Here is a 16,019-nt window from a genome sequence, read left to right on the forward strand (position 1 = left end):
CTTATTGTACATGATTTTAGATTAGGATCTAGATTGTTCTTCTAGCTGTAAATTAAGTTTTTTTCCTTTCCTTAAATTATGGGATCTCAGCTCCCAAAACTTGTCACTAATACCGAAACGACTTTAGAAATCACTTTTTAAGTTTTATCTATGAAAGTGATGTTTATTCTTCGAATGAAAAAAGTGCACAAAAAGGGGGTTTTATACATCGGATTTTCAAAAATAAACGTCTAAAGTCATTCACATTTTGACGTTATCCTTCCACCTACGCAAACTGTACTTTAGATGTCATTTTTAAAATAAAATAAAAAGTAATGCTTATTTCATAAAATAAAATAAAAAAAGGATGTCTAAATTCTTTTTTTGTAGTAGTGCATGTATATATGTATTTTATCCACTATAATGGAAATACGAAAAATCTGCTATCTATTTTTGCATTTCTTTCAAATCTGATCACTATGTTATCATAGTATTAGAGCTTATTGGTTCTAATTTTTCTTATAATAACTTTAAGAGTTGTTAAATTTATTTAACTTTCTTTGGGACATCATTTTTCATTATTGTAAAGGGAAATAACCATACGATTATTTAAGCCGTACACGTGTCCAAACCAATTAAGTGGTACCGTGCACAAATCAGCATACGAGCATTACTCAGTATATGGTAGGTCAAAGTAGAGATCTCCCTAGCCTTGCTAGAAGGGCAGCACAACACTGAATAAGACCTGGTTTGCCAAACATGGGAGACCTTGTCAAAAAATACCCGTAATTCTAATATGCGCACATCAAGCCCAGAAATCTCGGATGAGATCTTCCCAGTATAGTATGACCAATCCTGAAAGTCCCCGTTCCATTTGAGGATCCACAAAATCAAGGAATTCCCCGAGATCACCTCCTATGAGAGAGGGGAAACACTGATTCACAACAAGGATCCATAAATAGCACAATTAGCATAGAAGAATAGATCTTTTGGACAGATTGGAGTTCTAACAAATTTCTTAGACTATTTCTCTGTTTCTCTAACTCGAGCATCGGAATGATTTTGGTAGGTACCACATCAACACAAGGAGAGAGGTGACAAGAGCAACTTCAAATCAATGAAGTAGAGTCTATCAGTACTATTCACCGGATTCTGACCACATGGAACTAGTATCGTCCGTAGGAACACAAATAGCATATTAATTTCAATAAAAACAATGGTGAGATCCACAAGAACCACCAAAGTCAATGCACCCCCACCCATGGCACTAGCCGTAGATGTTTAACTCTTGACAATATTAGAGGCCATGAGTAAGCAACAAGAAGAGATGCAGAAGAAGATGGATGACTTATCCGAATAGAATAGGAATTTTAGTCAGTGTCTCGATAACCAACAATTGACAAGAAAAGATCTCCCACCGAGAGATCCTTAACCTCTTGTTAAAGATTATGGCACTTCGAATATAGAAGGAAGTACTTAACTGTTGATCCCAACGAGAAAAGGAAAAACAAAAGTTGCTGCTGCAACTACTCGAGTAGAGCCCGCAATGGGTCTAACTCGATAGGAGATCAAAAAGATGATCAGAAAAGGGAATGAGACGATGAAAAGTGTTGATATTGGCACAACGATAGTGCAAGCTGTCCGGGGGATTCAGAAGTCTCCCTTTACAATAGAGATCTTGGTAGAAGAAGTTTAAACTACCACATTTAACCCCCTATTTAGGGATGAAAGACCCGGTGGAGCATCTTTTCCACTTCCGACAAATGCTTACCTTGTAGAAAGGAAATGAATGACTAATGTGCAGATTGTTCCCTTCAAGTTTGTAGGGGAACACATTAACATGGTTCCACAAGTTGCCATGTGGATATATAGCTTCTTTGGATGAGTTTTGTACTGCTTTTGTAACACGTTACATTGGCAACAAAAAGAGTGATGGAGACGTAGATGCTTTGCTCAACATGAGAATGCAATCTGGGAAAATCCTCAGAGAGTTCACAGGGAGATTCAGGAAAAAAGTAATGTACCTAGAAAGCTATGATGAGAGATCAGGTTTGTACAAGTCTATTGTGAAGAAAAAACCAGAAGCATTAAGAGAACTATTCAAAAGAACAGAAAAGTATATTTTCTTAGAAGATGATCATCAGAATTCAATTGGGAAGAAAAAAGTAATACATGTTGCGGTGAAGCCCAGCAAGTAGCACCAACCATAACAGCAGAGCAGAAAGAGACCACTCGAGCAAGATAGAGGGCGGAGGAGTGAGGGCACATATTTTTCTATGCCCTCTAGTAAGATTTTTTCGTTCATCGTGAATAAGCTTTATTTTCAATGGCCAGCACGACTTCCTTGAGATCAGATAAATCAAAATAAACGATACTGCAAGTATTAAAAGGTGCAGGCACACACCACTAATAGATGCCAGTCCTTCAGAAGGTTTCTATAGAGGTTGGTAGAGTAAGGCAGACTGAGAGACCTAGCCAAAAGATAGAGGGAGAATGCACCCCGAGATAGGAACTAGAGGTCTGATTAGCTACCTTTTAAAGGGCAGTATGGAAGGGCATCAGTGATACATGTTATCTTTAAGTAGGAAAACAGAAGGCCAGGCCAGAGCAGAGCTAACGAAAGAGTCAAGAAACGGTGAGTAGAGCACCTTGCTCTCATTCACATAGCAATAAGCGGGCCTACAGAGAAGATAAAGCCTTACGAAAAGCAAATCGTGGCTTTCACGAATAAGGACCTAGAGGGGGTAGTGAGGTTTTATTACAATGCACTAGTGGTAACCCTCTAAGTTTCACTCTAAAGAGGGTGTTGATCGACAGTGGCAGTTCTATCGACATTCTGTATGCTTCAACCTTTCTGAAGATGGATCTTAGTAGAAATGTGCTTACCCCAATAGGAGCACTTTTGATTGGGTTCGATGGGAGAACCAACCAACCCTGGGGGGAGATAGTCTTACCCGTACAGGTAGAGCCAACGACCTTGATGACCAGATTCATGGTTGTCGAGGCAAGCTCTCCATACAATGCCATCTTGAACAGATGGTAGACACATGAGATGAGGGTTGTTCCCTCTACATACTACCAGGTCCTAAGGTTCCCAACGCCACGCAAGTGATGTGGGAAATAAAAGGGGATTAGGTAACACCCCAAGTATATACGCTGGAATAGGAGGAGCCCTCCCAAGATAATGTCCAGTAATAACATTTACAGTGGGGGGAAATGAACCTGGAGAACCCCCATGTTTAGAGAACATCTAAATGGTGGATGTAAGGGAAGGTAGGCAGATCAGAGTAGAAGAAAAATTGGCATTTGAATATATAAAAGAGCTAACAAATTACCTAAGTAGAAATTGGGATATTTTTTCCTGGTCCATAGAAGAAATGTCGAGGATCAGCCTAGAAATGATCTACTAGCACTTGAACATGAAATCATCTATCAAACAAGTAAAACATAAGCCAAGGAGATTAATACCATGAGTTAAAGAAGCAATAAATGAATGAAGAGATTAGCAAACAGATTAGAGTAGGGTTCATCAAGGAACTATAGTTTCCTAATTAGATAGTGAATATCATGGTAGTAATAAAAAAGAATGGGAAGGTTAGAATCATATGACTTTACAAGCCTAAATAAGGCATGCCCTAAGGATAGTTTTCCTATGCTGAGGATAAACCAGTGGGTAGATGCAACTTTAAGCCACAAAAGGTTGTCCTTCATGGATAGTTATTTTGACTACAATCAAATACAACTTAACCCAACAAATCAAGAGAATACAGCCTTTATCACTAAGCAATGGCTCTACTCCTACAAACTTATACCTTTCGAGTTGAAAAATGCAGGGGCGACTTATCAAAAGTTGGTAATAGAACTTTTCAAGGATTTTTCATGCAAGACTACAAAAGTCTACATTGATGATCTGTTGATAAAGAGTAAGAAGAAGGAAAATCATGTAAAAATTGGGATGAAGCTCAACCTAGAGAAATGTACTTTCGTATTAACTTAGGGGAAGTTCATGGGTGAAAGCACCCTCGATCCGCGGGGTGCGCGGATCCACTTTTGACCCTTGAGGTTTGGGAGTCGCCACCTAGTTATTGTGGTCTAGGAACCATACTGACTCTAACATGGATAAAAAGAACTAATCTACCACAAAAAATCTGAATTCGGGGATCATGTTACGGGGTTGGAAGGTGTTAGGCACCAACCCCGCCCGGCCAATGCCGGTCTCTACTTATCCCAAATAAATCTACATCGCTAATGACAAACCTAGATTAAAAAAATAATAAAAAAACTTACCTTCGATTACAAAAGTGTTATTCCCTCAGATCTGGTGAAAACGGCTCCTTGTACCGTATTCCTTACTTCGTTCTATCTCCGGATCTGATTCCTGATCTCCGAGGTAAGGTATCTCCTTCTTGGATCTGGGTGCTTTGAATTTGTTGTGGATTTTTGGGATGTTCTTGAGAGGTTTTTGGGTGTTTTTTAGGCTAAAATCGGAGTAGGGGTGTTAGGGAAGGAGTTAGGACTCCAAAATTAGGATTTTGGGGAGGTTGTGGAGGCTTTTTCACCTACTTTTTCTAGGATTTTTTCTTTGATACGAAAATAGGGTGTGGAGGCTCCTATTTGTAAAGTTTTTAAAAGCATTAGGGTTTGATTAGGGTTTCTTTTAGGGTTTCAATTAGGGTTTTGACTTAGTCTTTAGGGTTTTAGGGTTTTGACTTTAGTCTTATGAGATTGACTTGATTAGTTTAGATTAGGGTTTTGATTTAGGGTTTTGACCTTAGTCTTATGAGATTGACTTGATTAGTTTAGATTAGGGTTTTGATTTTAGTCTTATGAGATTGACTTGATTAGTTTAGATTAGGATTTTGATTTAGGGTTTTGACTTTAGTCTTATGAGATTGACTTTAATACTTGACTCTAGTCTTACTTAATTGACTTTAATTTTGACTTTGGTCTTATTTGATTGACTTTAGTATCTTGACTTTAGTCTTGCTTGGTTGACTTTAAATTTTTGGAGAACCCCCCTCTATTATATCTTTGATTCTTTGGACCCCCAAATGGAGGGGTCCTTAAAGAAATATCTTGCGAACCATCAACAATTTTTCTTGAAAGCTTGATTGATCAATTTTTTGGTTTAAATTTTATAATTAATTTTATTAATGTTTCACTTTACATTATTTAATGATTTATTTATTAATTTCGAAATTTTTAATTATTAAAATTGTGAAATTACCATTTTGTCCTCGGAGAGGAGTTTTTACGTTTTAAGTCGTTTTTTAATGTTCCAGGATGTTTTGAAATCAGTTTTTCGTAAGGAATTCAATGGGAATATTGGTTTTTGTCATTTATGAAGTTTTTTGTATGAAATGATCGTGAACTTTATGAGGGGTATTTTCGTAATTTTGTCAAATTTTGTGAAAATTGGCGAAGTGGTTTACTTGGTTTCGATTTGTTGTTTTATGTGTTTGAACGGATTTTCCTAAGCGTAATGTAGGCTCTAAGGTTGTTTTGATGTTAGGGGTATTTTGGTAATTTGGTCATTTTTAGTGATTTTTATCGTGAAGCTTTTTTTTGGTTTGCAGGATGATGATTTCTATGTTTCTAGGAGAGTATTTTCCTAGCGTAGCGTGGTTTCTAAGTTTTGTCAGTTCGAGATACCTCATCCGGATTTCTGAAACATATCTGGTAACAAAATAAAGCATTGGAATAGACATCCATCATAGGGAACCTTTGCGATCGGGTTGACGACTTGATTAATCAGGCGGATGCAAAAAATGGGGTGTCTACAGATGCCCCTCTTTGGCAGAGGGTTGAAGCAAACTAGATAGCAAATCTATTTTGGTAGATAGTGCGATATCCGAATGCCAAAGCTAGTGACAGTTCATTTTGCAGCCTGATTTAGCAATTCGTTGGGGTGTTCGGATCCTTAAGCGTAAAACTCTCCCCGAACTAGAAAAATGTCAAGTCCTTGAGCGCGAGCTCTCACTGGCAGTGTCAGATCCTTGAATTTTAGAAAATTCTCCTTGACTGATGTAACAACTGTGCAAGTGTGTGGGCTCAAAATCTGAGATAGATTTCAAAGAGTTTGAGTTGGAAATGAGTCAAATCTGAGCATGAAGTAAATATAAACTGAGCATAATTCCAAGAAAACCCTTGGCGGCATCTGAGCATAATTCCGAGAAAACCCTCGGCGGTAACTGAACATAGTTCCGAGAATACCCTCGGCGGTAACTAAGCATAGTTCCAAGAAAACCCTTGGCGGCAACTGAGCAAAATTCCAAGAAAACCCTTGGCGGCATCTGAGCATCGTTCTGAGAAAACCCTCGGCGGCATCTGAGCATAATTCCAAGAAAACCCTTGGCGGCATCTGAGCATAGTTCCGAGAAAACCCTCGGCGGCATCTGAGCATAATTCCAAGAAAACCCTTGGCGGCATCTGAGCATAGTTCGGAGAAAACCCTCGGCAGTATCTGAGCATAATTCCAAGAAAACCCTTGGCGGCATCTGAGCATAATTCCAAGAAAACCCTTGGCGGCATCTGAGCATAGTTCCGAGAAAACCCTCGGCGGTATCTGAGCATAATTCCAAGAAAACCCTTGGCGGCATCTGAGCATAGTTCCGAGAAAACCCTCGGCGGCATCTGAGCATAATTCCAAGAAAACCCTTGGCGGCATCTGAGCATAATTCCAAGAAAACCCTTGGCGGCATCTGAGCATAGTTCCGAGAAAACCCTCGGCGGCATCTGAGCATAATTCCAAGAAAACCCTTGGCGGCATCTGAGCATAGTTTCGAGAAAACCCTCGGCGGCATCTGAGCATAATTCCGAGAAAACCCTCGGCGGCATCTGAGCATAATTCAAGAAAACCCTTGGCGGCATCTGAGCATAGTTCCGAGAAAACCCTCGGCGGCATCTGAGCATAGTTCCAAGAAAACCCTCGGCGGCATCTGAGCATAATTCCAAGAAAACCCTTGGCGGCATCTGAGCATAGTTCCGAGAAAACCCTCGGCGGCATCTGAGCATAATTCCAAGAAAACCCTTGGCGGCATCTGAGCATAGTTCCGAGAAAACCCTCGGCGGCATCTGAGCATAATTCCAAGAAAACCCTTGGCGGCATCTGAGCATAGTTCCGAGAAAACCCTCGGCGGCATCTGAGCATAATTCCAAGAAAACCCTTGGCGGCATCTGAGCATAGTTCCGAGAAAACCCTCGGCGGTAACTGAGCAAAATCCAAGATAACCCTTGGTGGAGACTGAGCAAAATCCAAGATAACCCTTGGCAGAAACTGAGCAAAATCTTAGATAACCCTTGACGGCAACTGAGCAAAATCCAAGTTAACCCTTGGCGGCAACTGAGCAAAATTGGCGAAGGAATGAAAGACTTTTGGGAAAGAATGAATGAATTTGGAAAAGACTGATCAGAGTGATTTGAACAAATCTGGAAGATACTGAATCTGGAAGATAAATGATCGAATCCAGGAATGATTGGATCTGGGAATACCATATTAGTTGATCTCTGGACACAGTCAAATGTGAGATCCGAAGTGCTTTTGTTTGAACCTCAAGGATTTATCCAAAAGTTTTATAAATTTAAAACCTGAGTTTGAACCTCAAGAGTTTTTCGAAAAACTGCTATCAAGAGGGTAACATTAAGTTTGGAGTTCTCATTATCTTTTAGGATTAACATTGCTCAAAAACAAAAATGTCCCTAGTTTGACAATAAACATGACATTGAACACATCATTAAAAAATGCCCCTAGTATAAGGGGGAGAATTACATATTTAGAGGAAAAAGAAAAATGCCCCTTGTATGAAGGTTTGAAATATTTGATTACCACAAGCGCAATAAAGATCCAACTTTTAATTTTGATTAATTTTATTGAAGATTTTGAGTCAGGCTCAAAAAGACAAAATATTTCCTTTTGAGACTCATTATAGAATTCACTCTGCTCTCCATTGGTTCACTTGGGGAAGTAAGAATTTTCAGATCTATCGTAGACAAGATACTTGTGACTTCTGAATCTATGCCTGGTTTAAGCTGAGTATTGAACTTGATTATTCGGATTTCTGATGTTTCAGCTCGAACTGCTCTCAGCTTGGGATTTTCTTCTTTTTTTTTTTGTATTGCTCTAACTTTTGCCTAGATCGCCTTTCCAGGTTTTCAATCTATCGAGCTTGCTCTAACTTTTGCATAGATCGCCTTTTCAGGTTTTCGATCTAGCGAGCTTTTTCTTTTTTCTTGGCTCTGATTGTTGCCAAAGTTGTCCTTTCAGATTTTCAACCTTGCGAGCTTGTCTTAATTTTTGCCTAAGTCACCCTTTCCGGGTTTTCAACTTAGCAGGCTTCTTCATTTTTTTTTTATTTTTTATCTTTTTCTTCTCCTCTGAAGTTCTAGAATTACTGTCTGATCATGCTTCGCTACCCTCCTTGACTTTTTCACACGGTACTTAGGAGGACTTTTATAGGTAGGCTTGGGACTAGGCATAAAAAGAAAGGAATTTTGAGACTCAAAAACCCAAATGCCCCTTGTGTGGCATTTTATTTAAAATTTTTTCTTGAACTTTCTTCCCCATTTTGGATGATATTTCTTTTTTTTTTGAATTTTTTTTCTTTTTAGATTTTTCCTTTGTCGGGGAATCTATATATATTTTTTTATTTTGATGTGGTCGGGCCTGAAGTAACTTCTCAGGTTGCCTACGTACCCCAAATTTTTGGAATCAGACCAAAACGTAGTTCAGATTTTCCCTCCCCTAGGTTAGGTGATCGGGCTGAGAAAGAAAAGACACAATTTTTCTCTTTTTGAACAGGCTGCAAAAGGGGTTGAGAAAGGAGAATAAAGAACTAGGTAATAGGAAAATTGATTCGGCCAAAAATGGCCTTCTTAAATGTAGTACCGTTTGATTTGGTCAAGGTTAGTTGGTTCTGGTAACTCGATTCCATCATGATCTTGAAGTCTGACAGCTTTTCCTGACAGTATTTCCTTAATGAATGAATTTTTCCAATTGGGTTCAGACTTTCTCCTATAGTCGAGGAGGAGTGTTCAATTTTCTTTGAAGTCTGATAGTTAAATCCTTGACTTGTAAATGAGGAGCTTTGACCTTTTTGTCAAATACACGGGTGACTCTTCTTAGATAAGCTTGCACATGGTACAGGGCTTTAACTCGTTTTCTTCGATCAAGTTTAATTCTTCATACTGCTGTCGAACCCAATCTGTTTCTAACAAATGATTTTCCAACAAGACCCTGAGAGACGAAATTTCCATTTCAACTGGCAAGACTACTTCCATGCCATACACTAAGGAGTAGGGAGTAGCTCCAGTAAAGGATCGAATTGAAGTTCGATATGTCCATAGCGTGAATGATAATTTTTCTAACCAATCTCGATGTGATTGACATATTTTCCTGATGATAGTCTTGAGACTCTTAATAACTGCTTCAACCGTTCCATTGATCTGAGGATGGTAGGGGGATGATTTGTGCTTCCGGATCTTCAACTTTAAACATAGAGTAATGATTTATGCTTTGAAGTACGACCCATTATCAGAGATCAGTTCAAAATGTACCCCTATATCGACTGATAATATGTGATTTGAAACTCAAGATGTAGTAAGGATAGTGCTGATACATTTTATAACATCTTCTTTGATTCCATCGATATAGACGAGTATCTATTCCGTGTTGAACAACACCCAACCTTGTACCTAACATACCCTCATATGATCACACGAACAAGTCTATTGAAATTTCTGAGTAAATTCATTATCCCCTCGTGTTCCTTTAGGGATAAGATGGTTTCTATTTGAATCTCTTTAGGAATTATTTTTTTGTTTCGAGGTCAAAGACCTTCCTTTCTCGATTAAAGGTTGAGCCCGACTCTTATCTTCTTGTTCAGAAACGAAATCTATTAAATTATTAGTTAATTCGTTAATGCGCTCGAGGTATTCAAAAATTTCCTTTATCCGATCAATTTCAGATGGGGCAACAGACACCTATAGACTCGATGAACTAACCTGACTCAATAGGAAAGAGTAGACTCAATCTAAGGAAAAAGACTCGAGCTAACCCAAATGACTCATGAAAACTCAAGACAAGTACCCACACGAGTTTGATTAGGACTGAGGACTGAGATATTGCTTATAACCGGTAGGATTGAAGCACTATGATCTTCAAAGAACAACTGGACGATGTTTGAGAAATTTTGAGGTCATTTCTGACTATTGATTTGATATTGACGTTTACTCTAACTGACCGGATTTACAGTCCTAGCTAGACGATGGACGATTGAGCTTACATACAATGATAACCCTTAAAACCTCTTTGAAGGTGAATTTAACCAATTTCAGTGTCACCCCCTTGATAACATTTTAAATGAACCCTGAGATTTTATAGAATTTTGTACACCAATCCGTTAAACAATTCATCCATTCAATGATTATTCAGAAGAAAAATAATTTTATTGCACTCTTGAAAATAATGTTTTTATTGAATGACAATTTTCACAATACTGATTATTTTTTGCAATCATTTTCTTTTCAGAAAAACATATTTTGATAATTTTATAAGGTCAATGCAAAAAATAGATTTTTGGTAAAAAACATATTTCAAAAAAATTTCATGCAAACATAGATCTTTTGTAAATCATTTTCTTTTCTTTTGGAAAATATTTTCTTCTGAAAAATAGTTTTTTATTTGGAAATCATTTTCTCTTGGAAAATCTTGTTCTTATGAAAAATATTTTTTGGAAAACGTTTTTTCTTAGAAAATATTTTTTCTAGAGAATAACACTTTTTCTGGAAAACACTTCTTTTGGAAAATATTTTTTTTTTCTGGGAAATATTTTGCATTTGTAAACTATTTTTCTTCTTTGAAAATTTGATTTCTATTTCGATTTAAATGGCCCGGTCCATCAAGACTGTTGGATCGGGATGGACTGGGTCATTATTATAAAAGAATGGATTCTTTATTGGGTCGGTGCACCCATTTTGATTTTCAAAAAAAATATTTTTGATCCTTGAGGACAATCATACACTCTGATCTCACCATTCACATCACTCACATACATTCATCAATCAACGGACTCCATTCAATAAACAACCCGGGAACACCCACGATAAGTTCGAGTTGTGACCTACTGGGAAGGTTTCTAGACTCTAAGCTTACTACGTGCAATGCATTTTTATCTAGCCACCCTTGCCCAAGCACACCTATATACCTTTCGATACGTGGTGACTTGGTTTGATATACCTTATAGGTGATAATCTAAAACCTCAATTCACTTCTCTGAAGCCAAAAATAGCCAGTTTGATCTCCAGTTGAGAGGTGGCGCACAATGCTGAGCAAGGGCCCACTTAAATACCTCTCGTCTAGAATAGACGTAGTCTATCCCCCTCGTACAGTAGGGTACAGCGGGGCAAGATCTGCTTAGGCACCGATTTTGACCAAGAAGTGCAATTGATACACTTAGATTATCTTTTATACCTACGGGTACGAGTCAAGGGTTGTAGCTTTCATAAATGGTTTGGCATCCCACGAGGGGACCGACCACGTACTAGTACTACGTTGGCAATCGGGACATGTGACTGTGTGGCTCACAATAGGTCAAAGGCTCAGGTCGCTCCAGCCTGGGTGCATCAATATACCTCTCAGAATCACCTGATCAGACGGTATTGATGCCCCCAGTTTGATATACCCTAAGGTACGTGACTGGAGTTGTGGGTTTCATGAATGACGTCGCATCTCCGAGGAGACCGGGCCACGCACTAGTACCACGTTGGCTAAATGGGACGTGTAAGTGCTCAAAACAGTAAACGTGCTTGTGGTGTGTGCAAAACAGGGTGGGGTGTGCCCGGGGCCTTTTTCAAACACGTGGGCCCATGGGCCAGATTATGTCATCACATATGGATATCAAATGAATATTGATCAAGAAAATAATCCAAAACCCATCACATCGAAATTAAGATGAAATCAAACCCATCACAAATATATCTTCAAGATCATGGCAAATCAATTAATGAGCATGGCATATAATAATTGATCAAACAAACATTGCAATAGGCATAATTTTTATAATTTTTAAGGTCCAATCAATGATCACTTTTGGGTGATCCAAAATAAATCGAGATTCCAATAGGTGTTACATTGATGATAGAATGACAATGGTTGAGATGAGCTCACTCTCAAGAACATTAATTGTGCCAACATTAGATAAATTCAGATTTTCTGTGAATTAGGAAAATACAATCTGAACTTGCATCGATGATATCTAAGGCTCCCGATAATGAAATCGAGTGAACTCAAGTTCTAAATTAATCTACTCGATGAGATCTACATTTTATTAATAGGTGTCCAGACTTAGTTCTCACCAGAATGTTCTGTAAAAACGTTTTAACGTTGCTGTCCCAACTTTCATTCAGAAATAATTCCAGATTTACAGATTGAACTTGCATCGATGATATCTAAGGCTTCCGATAACGAAATTGAGTGAACTCAAGTTCTAAATTAATCTACTCGATGAGATCTACGTTTTATTAATAGGTTCCCAGACTTAATTCTCACTAGAATGTTTTGTAAAAAAGTTTTAACGTTGCTGTCCCAACTTTCATTCAGAAATAATTCCAGATTTACAGATTGAACTTGCATCGATGATATCTAAGGCTTCCGATAACGAAATTGAGTGAACTCAGATTCTAAATTAATCTACTCGACGAGATCTATGTTTTATTAAGAGACTCCTAGACTTAATTCTCAATAGAATACTCTCTAAAAACGTTTTAATATTTCTGTCCAACCTTCATCATTCCATCATTTTCATAGGTCAATTTGAATCTTTCATTATTTAGGGGTCATCAAAAAGTGATCCTTAATTGGAAAAAAAAATGCAATACCCAAAATCATCTACAATCAAGATAAAAAATAAATAAATAGAAAAAATAAATAAAATAAATCCAACTAAATAATAATAAAAAAAAACTAGGTCATCTTGGCAATGCTCCCATACTTGGGGTTTTTCAAGTTTGATCCTCAATAGTCCCCAGCGGAGTCCCCACTGAAAGCGCCCTCGATCCGCGGGGTGCGCGGATCCACTTTTGACCCTTGAGGTTTGGGAGTCGCCACCTAGTTATTGTGGTCTAGGAACCATACTGACTCTAACATGGATAAAAAGAACTAATCTACCACAAAAAATCTGAATTCGGGGATCATGTTACGGGGTTGGAAGGTGTTAGGCACCAACCCCGCCCGGCCAATGCCGGTCTCTACTTATCCCAAATAAATCTACATCGCTAATGACAAACCTAGATTAAAAAAATAATAAAAAAACTTACCTTCGATCTGCAAAAGTGTTATTCCCTCAGATCTGGTGAAAACGGCTCCTTGTACCGTATTCCTTACTTCGTTCTATCTCCGGATCTGATTCCTGATCTCCGAGGTAAAGTATCTCCTTCTTGGATCTGGGTGCTTTGAATTTGTTATGAATTTTTGGGATGTTCTTGAGAGGTTTTTGGGTATTTTTTAGGCTAAAATCGGAGTAGGGGTGTTAGGGAAGGAGTTAGGGCTCCAAAATTAGGATTTTGGGCAGGTTGTGGAGGCTTCTTCACCTACTTTTTCTAGGGTTTTTTCTTTGATACGAAAATAGGGTGTGGAGGCTCCTATTTGTAAAGTTTTTAAAAGCATTAGGGTTTGATTAGGGTTTCTTTTAGGGTTTCAATTAGGGTTTTGACTTAGTCTTTAGGGTTTTAGGGTTTTGACTTTAGTCTTATGAGATTGACTTGATTAGTTTAGATTAGGGTTTTGATTTAGGGTTTTGACCTTAGTCTTATGAGATTGCTTGATTAGTTTAGATTAGGGTTTTGATTTTAGTCTTATGAGATTGACTTGATTAGTTTAGATTAGGGTTTTGATTTAGGGTTTGGACTTTAGTCTTATGAGATTGACTTTAATACTTGACTCTAGTCTTACTTAATTGACTTTAATTTTGACTTTGGTCTTATTTGATTGACTTTAGTATCTTGACTTTAGTCTTGCTTGGTTGACTTTAAATTTTTGGAGAACCCCCCTCTATTATATCTTTGATTCTTTGGACCCCCAAATGGAGGGGTCCTTAAAGAAATATCTTGCGAACCATCAACAATTTTTCTTGAAAACTTGATTGATCAATTTTTTGGTTTAAATTTTATAATTAATTTTATTAATGTTTCACTTTACATTATTTAATGATTTATTTATTAATTTCGAAATTTTTAATTATTAAAATTGTGAAATTACCATTTTGTCCTCGGAGAGGAGTTTTTACGTTTTAAGTCGTTTTTTAATGTTCCAGGATGTTTTGAAATCAGTTTTTCGTAAGGAATTCAATGGGAATGTTGGTTTTTGTCATTTATGAAGTTTTTTGTATGAAATGGTCGTGAACTTTATGAGGGGTATTTTCGTAATTTTGTCAAATTTTATGAAAATTGGCGAAGTGGTTTACTTGGTTTCGATTTGTTGTTTTATGTGTTTGAACGGATTTTCCTAAGCGTAATGTAGGCTCTAAGGTTGTTTTGATGTTAGGGGTATTTTGGTAATTTGGTCATTTTTAGTGATTTTTATCGTGAAGCTTTTTTTTAGTTTGCAGGATGATGATTTCTATGTTTCTGGGGGAGTATTTTCCTAGCGTAGCGTTGTTTCTAAGTTTTGTCAGTTCGAGATACCTCATCCGGATTTCTGAAACATATCTGGTAACAAAATAAAGCATTGGAATAGACATCCATCATTGGGAACCTTTGCGATCGGGTTGACGACTTGATTAATCAGGCGGATGCAAAAAATGGGGTGTCTACAATGGGCTACCTGGTCATGAAGAGAGGTATAGAAGCCTACATAGACCAGATCAAAGCACTACTAGAGATGTCCTCCCCAAAAATGCAAAAGTAAGTCTATAAGTTAACAGAAAGAGTAGCAGCCCTTAATCGAGGCAATTGTACCAGCTACTGTAGAAGAACACCAAGTTTGAATGGACAGAGGAGTATGTGAGCAAGCCTTCGCAGAGCTCAAAAAATATCTGGGCAGACTACTTATAGTCTCCAAGTCGAAAGTAGGAGAAGAACTAGGGTTGTACCTAGTTATTTTAGAATGTGTACTCAGTTTAGTCTTGGTCAGGGTTGGGGTAGCGATAAAGCAGCCTATCTACTTCTTAAGAAAGACTTTCACTAATGCCAAGATAAGATATTCCAAACCTGAGAAGATGGGGATTAGCTCTAGTTTACATAGCATTGCACCTAAGATCGTATTTTCAAGTGCTCAGAGTGCAGGTCATCACACAGTACCCCTTAAAATCTATCTTGGGATAGATGGAAGGATCAGGCAGAATGGCAAAATGGGTTGTATAGCAAGTAGAGTTTGGACTTGTGTATAAGCCTAGAGTTTTAATAAAAGGCCAAGCAGTGGAAAATTTCTTAGTAGACTTTCTAGTGGAGGAAAAAATAGATTTATTAGTAGATTAACTAGAACATATAGAAGAATGAAAGAAAAAACAACCATCCAAGAAGGAAAGTCTACATGGATGGATTTTTCGAACTTGGAAGGATCAGGAATAGGAGTGGTACTGATCAGTTCTAACGGCTCCAGGATAAAGAAGACAGTTAGGCTAGGATTTAGGGCATCAAACAATGAAGTAGAATATGAGGCAATATTTCTTGCCTCAATTTATTGGCAGGACTTGGAGTAATTGAGGCGACAATCTTCAGTGACTCGCAGCTAGTAGTTAATCATGTTAACAGGACGTTTGAATCATGAGATCCCAGGATACAGCTCTACTTAAAGAAAATTAGGTGTACCATACTTCAAGCTAGGGAAATTAGAGTAGAGCACATACCGTGGACAGACAACAGGCATGCAGATGCTTTAGCCTACATAGCCTCAATGTTGGTAGGACAATAGAAGATAACTGCCATTTGGCTACTAAGAAAGTCTTGTGATGGACGAGCTAGAATTAGTTAGGATGGTAGTTGCAATAGGAGATCAAGGGTAGCTGAGTCATATTCTTACCATCCTGAAGCAAGGGAAGTTGGCCAAC

This window comes from Akebia trifoliata, chromosome 11 (assembly GCF_017979445.1).
Source record: "Akebia trifoliata isolate Shusen 1 chromosome 11, ASM1797944v1, whole genome shotgun sequence".
Classification (NCBI taxonomy): Eukaryota; Viridiplantae; Streptophyta; class Magnoliopsida; order Ranunculales; family Lardizabalaceae; genus Akebia; species Akebia trifoliata.